A 9,517-nucleotide genomic window follows, 5' to 3' on the forward strand; every position below is an offset into this window, starting at 1 on the left:
TTGTTTAGTATTAATTAAATGTATTAAATATTATTAAATGCCTACTGTGACACTCTAGGTATGCCACTTTTATTGTTGATCTCACTTAATAATGGCAAAAACATCATGCGGTGGATGTTATAACTAAGATAACTAAGGCTCAGGAAGATAGAACAATTTCCCCTGATTCCCACAATTAATATGCAAAGAAAAAGAAGAAAGGAAGAAAGAAAGGAAGAGAGAGAAAGAGAGAGTCTGTTTATTCTGTCTAACATGTGTCAGGCATGTTGCTAGATACTAGGAATAAAACAGTGAGCAGACATAATTTCCTCCCTCAGGGATTTTAGATTATAGTGGAGAAACAGACAAATAGATTACACAATTATATGATAAGGAACTAGGATCAACATCAGCACTAACTAGCATAAGAATATTTAGGTGAGGCACCTAACTCAATGGAGAAAGTTATAGGGGCCCTTTGGAAGGGGAGATGTCTAGGTTGGGACCTGAAATGAAGTAGAGATTTTTCATGCCATACTCACTATATCATGCTGCCTGCTGCATTATTTAGATTTCAGGCTATAGTTGGGATTTGTAATGTAGCTTCTCTGCAGCCCTCACACGCTGAGTGGTGTGACAGAACTTGGTTTGGGACAATTTGGGACCAGTCAGCATGAAAGTCTTTACAGGGAAGGATGGGTGACTGAGAAGGGCCACAACAGGAACAATAATAGGTTAGGTAAACAGGTGGGCAGTAGGTGGGGATTGAGGAGAAGGCCAGAACAAAATTCAAGCAGGCAGGCAAGATCAGGGACATCTGCTGGGAGGTGGTCATTGTCCAGCCACTAGATATGCATTCAAAGGCAGACCCTAATTTCTGTAAAGACCGGACTGAAGAAAGACAGGGCTGCAAATATAGGGTAACAGAGGTGTTACGCAGGAGTTCCTGCTCAAGTGGGGATGGGGAAGCAAGATTTGGACAGTTATATGGAGGATTCAGATAACAATAAATTAAGAGAAAAATCGAACAGCCTATGCAATGTAAAAGAAAGATAAGGAATTAACTGATGAGTTAAAAAGATTGTTTAAAGGTACTATCAGAGCAAAATCCTGAAGGAAACAAGTTTTAGATGTCATTTGTAAAATTACAGTCTATGACCCCAAATTAAGTCTTTTTGGCATTTTGTCAGAGATCCCAGTATATGCTTACATATAATTTTCCAGAAGAGATGATCTCTTTGTACTGACTTATTCCTGCATTTTGGCCACCTTTGTCCTCTGTAGTTCAGACTTTAAGGTTCAATCATGTATCCTCTGTCACAATACTCAAAATACTCACTTTCTTAACATAATTTTATCCTTCTGCAAAACAGTGCAGCCACACTCCAGCTTAGGCACTGGCCCATTCGGGTCCTGATACAGTTTCTAAATAGACAGGAATTATACTTTGGGGCAAATAGCCCTGATTTAGTGGTCTTAATTCAATAGTCAATTTGGAAAGATTTCCAACTTCTCCAAATCTTTCTTCTTTTAATTCCTGCTTTCTTATTTATATCTGACCTCTTATACTTGTCTGTTTCTGCAAACTTTGCTTGGGTTCAACAGTAATACTATCTCCACCATCAGAATTCTGAAAATTATGCATTTTTTCTTTCCTTTCTTCCACTTTTTCTGGTTTCTTTATAAGGTAAAACAGATTAACAATTTGGAAAAATAAGAAATGAAAAAGAAGTGGCTATATATTACCCATATTCTCACCATTCAAACACAACTGCTAATTACTTACTGATATCCTTATTCTAGCCTTTCTTTTATGTACAGCTACAAAGGTATGTGTAATTTTATATCTTGATTGCATATGAATTTCTAAGTCTTTTGGGGAGATTTCCAAATACAGTTTTATTTTAGATAATGCATTTTCTACTTGTAATACATTGGTCATGAAGTGCACTGTATTCCACTCCTTTCCCTGCACACATGTTCAAGTATACAGAATGCCCATTAATTTTCTCCAGCAGCTCAACTTTAAAACTGCCACATAGTTTGCTACAAATTTGGGTCCCTCAACATTTTACTGTGTGGAACAATGCTACATCTATATTTGAGTTGGCTTAATCAACCTCTTCAATGATGGGCCTTAAGGAAGCACTACCAGAGAAAGGAGCTCTTCCACCAGGGAAGCCCTCAGGCATTCCTCCCAGCATGTCCCTGCACCCTAGTATAGCTTGATAACTCCTCCTAGTATGTCCCTGCACCCTGGTACAGCTTGATAATGATGGACTGCAAACTAGCTCTTTCTGCTGATGTTCAAATTCTTCCTTCATTATAGTCTGATTCTTATCAAGTCAGTTGATGATTTTTTTACACTTGTCAAGTATCTTCTGTTTATCCTTATTGTTGATCTTGCCTTGAAGTTTCTCAGTTGCTTTCATGTTGAATGCATAAGAGTCAAGTGAATTCTTTGATGCCACCTTGTTCTTCTGCTTCTCATCTTCAGCTTTGTACTCAGCTTCCTGGACCATATTCTCAATGTCTTCCTTGCTCAAATGCCCCTGGTCATTAGTGATGATAATTTTGTTCTCTTTTTCTGTACTCTTACTTACAGCAGAGATATTGAGGCTGCTGTTGACATCAATATCACAAGTGACTTTAATGTGAGGAACAGCAAAGGGAGCAGGAAGTATGCCTGTGAGCTCAAACTTGCCCTGGATAACAAGCAAATTGTTATCCTTGGTTATGGCACTCTCACCTTCATAAACTTGAATGAGGACATCAGGTTGGTTGTCAGGGTAGGTAGTGAAGGTCTGGGTCTGCTTGGTAAGAAAAGTGTATTGCATTTCATGGGAACAGTCATGACTCCACAGCAGCATCATTACCAAAGAGAAGAGAAGTGAATCCAAAAGTAGCAAATCTTGAAGAGTTTAAGATTTGTCTTAAGATAGGATGGCTGCCTGGACTGCTGCACCATAAGCAACAGCTTTATCAGGGTCAATGCTCTTGCTCAGTTATTTTCCACTAAATAATTATTGAGAGAGCTTTTGGATCTAGGAGATAGAGATAGAACCACCTACCAGGACAATAACATGGATCTGCAACTTGTCTAGTTTGGTGTCCTGAAGGGCTATCTCTATGGGGTCCTGGGTGCCACGGAACAGGACAGCATTCAGTTCTTCAAATTGGGCATGGGTAATGGAGGTATAAATATCTGTTCCTTCACAGAGAGAATTAATCTCACTACTGGCCTGGGTGCTGGAAGGGACAGTGCAATTAGCCCATCACAAGCAGTACAGAAGCGTCAGACAGCCCTGCTGTTCTCACTACTGTCCTTATGCTTGTATTTGAACTCAGCAATAAAATGGTTGATCATTTGGTTGTCAAAATCTTCTTCACCTAAGTGGGTGTCTCCAGCTGTAGATTTGATCTCAAAGATTTCATCTTCAAGAGTAAGGACAGACACATCAAAAATTTCATCTCTTAAGTCATAGACGAGCACATGTCTTTCAGCTCCAACCTTTTTGTCTGTGCCATAAGCAATAGAAGCAGTAGTTGGCTCATTGATAATTCTAAGTACATTGAGACCAGCAATGGTTCCAGGATCTTTGGTAGCCTGACATTAGAGTCATTAGGTCCTATGACCATAACATTGGAAATAGTCTTCCCAAGGTGAAATAATAATTTCATTATTCTAAGAGATCACCTACTCAGCACTTATGTAGATGAAAATCTAGATAAGCCATTACAGCCATGAGCAATGCTAATGAACATTTTTGCAAACTCTGGACAGGTGCTTGACATCCACAATGATCTTCCTATTTTTCTCAGTTATCTGGTCATGAGCAACTGGCCCAGCTGAAGATGATTCATTTCAGATGAGATCACCTTTAATGTACTTTAATCCACTGTAACACAGCATCCAGTTGAAGTGGAAAGTGTGGACAGGCATGAACCTCCAAAATGGCAACAGCAAACTGCAAAACTCACCCAAAACACATCTACCAACACCAGGGTCTTCAACTACCAATCTACACTGTCTCAGAAAAAGAAATATCTCTAACTTCCTCAGTTCATAATGATTTTAATATCTCGGGATTTTTTTCATTGTATTTCTAGGGCCAAAGAAAATTTAAACTATTTGGCAGCACCCTTGTGAGTTTACTGTGGTGTCCAGGGTGCCTTAGAGCTAGTTTAGGAACTGCATTTCTAAAAATAATAGTTGTTTTTCATTGCCTTCTAAAATTCAAGATTTACATTCTGGAGCGGACATGTCCCTAAGGTATCAAAACTCTAAATTTCAAGGCCTCTTACTTGTAGGAGTCTCTTCCATGGTCCTGATCAGGGAGAAACAAAATTGAGCATATAACAACAATTGTTTAAGAGAACCACTTCTCCTTCCTCCCAAGATCCTTTGCGGTTTGGTAGTGTTAGAGTGTCCATGGGCGCATATATATAGTATCTAGCTAAGGAGAAGTTAGCACTAGAGGAGAAACACAATTTGACATGAATGAAGTCACAAAGCTGTCTGGACAATTCTTCTAATCAAATATGAAAATAATTTAAGTGTAGGATTTTTTTCGTTTTGGTCAATACCCATGCACAATGACATTTCCTGTTAGTAATATGCTTGATAATGAAGCCTACATAATTATGTATAAAATCTCCTCTTTTTCCCATTGTTAATGGGAATTTCCCAAAACAAAATTTACCATAACTCATTCATTTGTAGAACATAAACTTGCAAAATTAGAACCAACAGCAAATATCTATATATCTGAAGTTGCAGGTTTTATGAATCACAGATATCAATTAAACAAATTTAATCTACCATGCTAGACCTTTTTCTTCTATCTTTAAAAATTATGATACAATTTTCTTTCATTTAAAACAGTGATCAATAGTATCAAGCCAAAATATATGGGAAAATATATTGTAACTTTTATTTTTTTGAGACTTTGTCACCCAGGTTGGTGTGCAGTGGCACGATTCTTCTGCCTCAGCCCCCCAAGTAGCTGGGACTACAGGTGCACCACCAGGCTTGGCTAATATTTGTAATTTTTGTAGAGGTGGGGTTTCACCATGTTGCCCCTGTTGGTCTTAAACTCCTGAATTCATGCAATCTGCCCACCTCTGTCTCCCAAAGTACTGGGATTACAGGCATGAGCCATCATACCCGGCCATAAAGATATTTTATAATTATGACATTTCTCATGTTTTAGTTTATTGTGACTTTTTCCTCATTCACAGTAAATATTCTGTTTTGTTTGTTTTTCCTAACTTTGATTCTTTTTTCTTAAAGATGGTACTTTAAATCATGTAAAATTGAGGCCTGAAAAACACCTGTCTACCTCTAGCCATGATGTAAGTGAAACATTTCTTTAACCTATTTCAAATAATTTTATTTTCCTTTTTTCTTTCTGCATCTTGGCTTATACTTTCCATTTGCCTCTGAAACCTAGTCCAAAAATAATTTATGTGCTCACTGCTCACTCCATTTTTGTATTTTATCCCTTTCAGAAGAGAAACATTTTCAAAAAGCCTTTTTGTTTTTTCAGAGTTCTCTCAATTTTATGCTCTGGTGTTCTTAAAATATTATATGAGCATCATAATACTGCTTTTCAAACAAGAAAAATCTCATCTGCAGTCCCATGTTCCTGCAGCATTATTCCCAGCAGACAAGATATGGAATCAGTCTACATGTCCATCAAAGAACGAATGGAGAAAGAAAAATGTAGTGTCTATACACAATGGAGTACTTTTCAGCTTTAACAAAAGAAGGAAATCTGTTCCTTTGTGACAACACAGATGAACCTGCAGGACACTGTGTTAAGTGAAACAAGCCAGGCAGAGAAATACAAATACCACATGATATCACTTATGTGGAATCTAAAAAATGTTGAATACATAGAAGCAAGGAGTAGAATGGTGGTTCTGGCTGTGTGGGGGGTTGGGGGCAGTAGATAGGGAGATGTTGATCAAAGGATACAACAAAAGTATTTTTCAATTTTTTTTATTATACTTTAAGTTCTAGGGTACATGTGCATAATGTGCACGTTTGTTACATATGGTGCTGGAGAGGATGTGGAGAAATAGGAACACTTTTACACTGTTGGTGGGACTGTAAACTACTTCAACCATTGTGGAAGAAAGTGTGGCAATTCCTCAGGGATCTAGAACTAGAAATACCATTTGACCCAGCCATCCCACTACTGGGTATGTACCCAAAGGAATATAAATCATGCTGCTATAAAGACACATGCACACGTATGTTTACTGAGGCACTACTCACAATAGCAAAGACTTGGAGCAACAAAGTATTTTTTTAAAATAATATATAAATACATCTCATAAACTCCACACAATGTACACATGTCCTCATTAGTACTGTTGTACTCTCCCCTTTTCCTTCTTTCAAACCTATTGCCCTTCACAGCTGTTTGTCTTGGGTTTCTCTCAACACCACCCTCACCCCCAGAATCTTATCAGCCCTCTTCACTCCATCTCCTTCTTTATGAGCTTCTGTTTTCTTTTTCTCCTCTTGTTCAATCACAAAAGCACACGAATGGATCTATCAAGTACAAAATTCTTATATGGTGTCTGAGAGAGGAAGGCATTCAGGTAATGCCTGTGCCAGTGTTTTCATGCCATCAAGCATATGCATGAGAAAGAGGTGCTGCAATGTATTCAAGGCTTATTGCATCCTAAGTTCAGTGGGACCTATGTAAAGGGATGAGGTCATTTAATTCTCATAAGAACATTATAACTTGGGAATATCTCCATATCTTAAATGAGGAAACCGAGGGCCACAGAAGTTATTGACTTGTCTGAGGGTGCAGCTGGGACTAGTACTCAAGTCTGTCTGACCCCCTGGTTTGTATTCTTAGCTTCTATGAGAGGCTTCCTTTCTAATCAAAAGTTGCATAAAGTTTCACATTCCCAAAATATTCTTCAAAGCATCATAAGTAACTTCATAAAGGGCAAGGTGTATTCAATTGAAGGTGAGTGTGATTCTGTAAAAGACTGAAATTTTACTGATGTTGATTATGGAATAACTAGGTGAGCTCACTGGTATTATAGGTGTAGGTAAAGAATGAGATGTGGATTCAAAATAAAGAGGCTAAATTTCTGTGTCATTTATTATCTAAGCTTAGAGGCAAATTACAAAAAAAAGTCATAAAAATATGCCAAGAATGGAATATTCCTGGGGGAAAAAGTGTATGTACCTTACATTGTCACTGTTAAGAACAAAAAATTACAACATTTGCATTTGTTTTATGAAATCCATAAAGCAATAGTGATCTCGGGTCAAATACATATACACACTACACAAGACACATACACACATACACACACAATTGCACATTCAGTCCACCTTGTTTTTAATGGTGATATCATTGTGAAGTTATAGGTGAAAGAGCTCACATAGCAGAGTATTGTGATATTAGCCATGATGTACTAACCATCTACGTATGTTAGTTGATTGTAATAATAATAAAATAATTAATTTTAAAGATATAAACTATACTTATTGTCAGGTCTCTGAGCCCAAGCCAAGCCATTGCATCCCCTCTGACTTGCACATATATGCCCAGATGGCCTGAAGTAACTGAAGAATCACAAAAGAAGTGAAAATGCCCTGCCCCACCTTAACTGATGACATTCCACCAAAAAAGAAGTGTAAATGGCCGGTCCTTGCCTTAAGTGATGACATTACCTTGTGAAAGTCTTTTTCCTGGCTCATCCTGGCTCAAAAATCTCCCCCACTGAGCACCTTGCGACCCCTACTCCTGCCCACAAGAGAACAAACCCCTTTGACTGTAATTTTCCTTTACCTGCCCAAATCTTATACAACGGCCCCACCCCTATCTCCCTTCTCTGACTCTCTTTTCGGACTCAGCCTGCCTGCACCCAGGTGAAATAAACAGCCATGTTGCTCACACAAAGCCTGTTTGGTGGTCTCTTCACACGGACGTGCATGAAATTTGGTGCCGTGACTCAGATAGGGGGACCTCCCTTGGGAGATCAATCCCCTGTCCTCCTTCTCTTTGCTCCGTGAGAAAGATCCACCTACAACCTCAGGTCCTCAGACCAAGCAGCCCAAGAAACATCTCACCAATTTCAAATCCAGTAAGTGGCCTCATTTTTACTCTCTTCTCCAACCTCCCTCACTATCCCTCAACCACTTTCTCCTTTCAATCTTGGCACCACATTTCAATCTCTCCCTTCTCTTAATTTCAATTCCTTTCATTTTCTGGTAGAGACAAAGGAGACACGTTTTATCCGTGGACCCAAAACTCCGGCGCCGGTCATGGACTAGGGAAGGCAGCCTTCCCTTGGTGTTTAATCATTGCAGGGACACCTCTCTGATTATTCATCCACGTTTCAGAGGTGTCAGACCACGCAGGGACACCTGCCTTGGTCCTTCACCCTTAGCAAGTCCCGCTTTTCTGGGGAAGGAGCAAGTACCCCAACCCCTTCTCTCCATGTCTCTACCCCTTCTCCGCCTTTCTGGGGGGAAAGAAACCCCCAACCCCTTCTCCTTCACCCTTAGTGGCAAGTCCCGCTTTTCTGGGGGAAGGGCAAGTACCCCAACCCCTTATATCTCTGTGCCCCAATCCTTTATTTCCGTGCCCCAACCTCTTATATCCCTGTACCCCAATCCCTTATTTCCACACCCCGACCTTGTATCTCTGCACCCTGACCCCTTTCCTGCTTTTCTGGAGGGTAAGAACCCCCGAACCCCTTCCCTCTGTGTCTCCACTCTCCCTTTTCTTTAAACTTGCCTCCTTTGCTATAAGCAACCTTCCACCCTCCATTCCTCCTCCTTCTCCCTTAGCCTGTGTTCTCAAAAACTTAAAATCTCTTCAACTCACACCTGACCTAAAACCTAAATGCCTTATTTTCTTCTGCAATGCCGCTTGACCCCAATACAAACTCGACAGTAGTTCCAAATAGCCAGAAAATGGCACTTTCAATTTTTCCATCATGCAAGATCTAAATAATTCTTGTCGTAAAATAGGCAAACGGTCTGAGGTGCCTGACATCTAGGCATTCTTTTACACATCAGTCCCTTCCTAGTCTCTGTGCCCAATGCAACTAATCCCAAATCTTCCTCCTTTCCCTCCCGCCTGTCCCCTAAGTACCAACCCCAAGCGTCGCTGAGTCTTTCTAATCTTCCTTTTCTACAGACCCATCTGACCTCTCCCCTCCTCACCAGGCTGAGCTAGGTCCCAATTCTTCTTCAGCCTCCGCTCCTCCACCCTATAATCCTTTTATCACCTCCCCTCCTCACACCTGGTCCGGTTTACAGTTTCACTCCGAGACTAGCCCTCCCCCACCTGCCCAGCAATTTCCTCTTAAAAAGGTGGCTGGAGCTAAAGGCATAGTCAAGGTTAATACTCCTTTTTCTTTATCTGACCTCTCCCAAATCAGTTAGCATTTAGACTCTTTTTCATCAAATATAAAAAACCCAGCCCAGTTCATGGCTAGTTCGGCAACAACCCTGAGAGGCTTTACAGCCCTAGACCCTAAAAAGTCAAAAGGC

The 9,517-nt window shown here is 39.9% G+C and overlaps 1 pseudogene; it reads right to left on the minus strand.

The window, feature by feature from the left end:
• Window positions 1–2,090: 2,090 nt before the first annotated feature.
• On the minus strand, window positions 2,091–6,616 carry LOC101124420 (heat shock cognate 71 kDa protein-like; annotated as a pseudogene).
• Between the last annotated feature and the right edge of the window lie 2,901 nt (window positions 6,617–9,517).

This window comes from Gorilla gorilla, chromosome 11 (assembly GCF_029281585.2).
Source record: "Gorilla gorilla gorilla isolate KB3781 chromosome 11, NHGRI_mGorGor1-v2.1_pri, whole genome shotgun sequence".
NCBI classification, from domain to species: domain Eukaryota; kingdom Metazoa; phylum Chordata; class Mammalia; order Primates; family Hominidae; genus Gorilla; species Gorilla gorilla.